This window comes from Schistocerca serialis, chromosome 3 (genome assembly GCF_023864345.2).
Source record: "Schistocerca serialis cubense isolate TAMUIC-IGC-003099 chromosome 3, iqSchSeri2.2, whole genome shotgun sequence".
Lineage (NCBI taxonomy): Eukaryota > Metazoa > Arthropoda > Insecta > Orthoptera > Acrididae > Schistocerca > Schistocerca serialis.
This window is the reverse complement of record NC_064640.1, coordinates 207,838,025-207,839,724: the sequence shown is the minus strand read 5'-3', so window position 1 is coordinate 207,839,724 and position 1,700 is coordinate 207,838,025. Positions and strand designations below refer to the sequence as shown.

Here is a 1,700-nt window from a genome sequence, read left to right as displayed (position 1 = left end):
GTAACTAAATTTGCGAATTTTATACAGTAAGGATATAATTATGCTGTTTACGAAATTTTAAGTGCTAGACCCCGTCTGCTACCTTTCTCTCCCTGCTACAGAGAGACAAAAAGTAGACGGACAAGTATCTTTCAGAGAATTTTTAACGCTTAAGAATAACAAGCCCAACAGTTACCATTTCTTCACGCATTTACGTAAGCTATGAGTGTACATTTTTTCTTTAGTTCCAGTAAAATCTAATAAATAAGACTGACGAACATCTTAAACGTACAGAAATATCTGTTTCTGTTCTTTACATTATTTGCATGAGTCACTTTATCAGCTGTGTTTGAATATATAAAACACGCATCATAGTTATTCCGTTACATTTATTCAGTGCAATATCTCATTGTACACGAAAAAAATTGCAAGCATTCAAAGCAGCTACGATACACTCACTGTTAAGTTCTTGTGCTACTCATTTCTCATACAATTCCAACTTGAGTTTATCCTCAATTTTCTTTTCCTTTTCGATGATCTGTCAGTCTGAAATATCTAGAATGAAATTTTCAGTCTACAGCGGAGTGTGCGCTGATATGAAACTTCCTGGCAGATTAAAACTGTGTGTCGGACCGAGACTCGAACTCGGGACCTTTGCCTTTTGCGGGCAAGTGCTCTACCAACTGAGCTACCCAAGCACGACTCACACCCCGTCCTCACAGCTTTACTTCTGCCAGTACCTCGTCTCCTACCTTCCAAACTTTACAGAAGCTCTCCTGCTAACCAAGCAGAACTAGCACTCCTGAAAGAAAGGATACTGCGGGGACATGGCTTAGCCACAGCCTGGGGGACGTTTCTAGAATGAAATTTTCACTCTACAGCGGAGTGTGCGCTGATATGAAACTTCTTGGCAGATTAAAACTGTGTGTCTGACCGAGACTCGAACTCGGGACCTTTGCCTTTCGCGGGCAAGTGCTCTACCAACTGAGCTACCCAAGCACGACTCACACCCCGTCCTCACAGCTTTACTTCTGCCAGTACCTCGTCTCCTACCTTCCTAACTTTACAGAAGCTCTCCTGCGAACCAAGCAGAACTAGCACTCCTGAAAGAAAGGATACTGCGGGGACATGGCTTAGCCACAGCCTGGGGGACGTTTCTAGAATGAAATTTTCACTCTACAGCGGAGTGTGCGCTGATATGAAACTTCCTGGCAGATTAAAACTGTGTGTCGGACCGAGACTCGAACTCGGGACCTTTGCCTTTCGCGGGCAAGTGCTCTACCAACTGAGCTACCCAAGCACGACTCACACCCCGTCCTCACAGCTTTACTTCTGCCAGTACCTCGTCTCCTACCTTCCAAACTTTACAGAAGCTCTCCTGCGAACCAAGCAGAACTAGCACTCCTGAAAGAAAGGATACTGCGGGGACATGGCTTAGCCACAGCCTGGGGGACGTTTCTAGAATGAAATTTTCACTCTACAGCGGAGTGTGCGCTGATATGAAACTTCTTGGCAGATTAAAACTGTGTGTCTGACCGAGACTCGAACTCGGGACCTTTGCCTTTCGCGGGCAAGTGCTCTACCAACTGAGCTACCCAAGCACGACTCACACCCCGTCCTCACAGCTTTACTTCTGCCAGTACCTCGTCTCCTACCTTCCTAACTTTACAGAAGCTCTCCTGCGAACCAAGCAGAACTAGCACTCCTGAAAGAAAGGATAC

General features: G+C 45.4%; 1 non-coding gene across 1 annotated transcript; it reads right to left on the bottom strand.

Annotated features, from left to right (window-relative positions):
* Positions 1-602: 602 nt before the first annotated feature.
* Positions 603-677, bottom strand: Trnal-caa (transfer RNA leucine (anticodon CAA)). Its single transcript has one exon. It is a non-coding gene; the product is annotated as a tRNA-Leu (tRNA).
* Between the last annotated feature and the right edge of the window lie 1,023 nt (positions 678-1,700).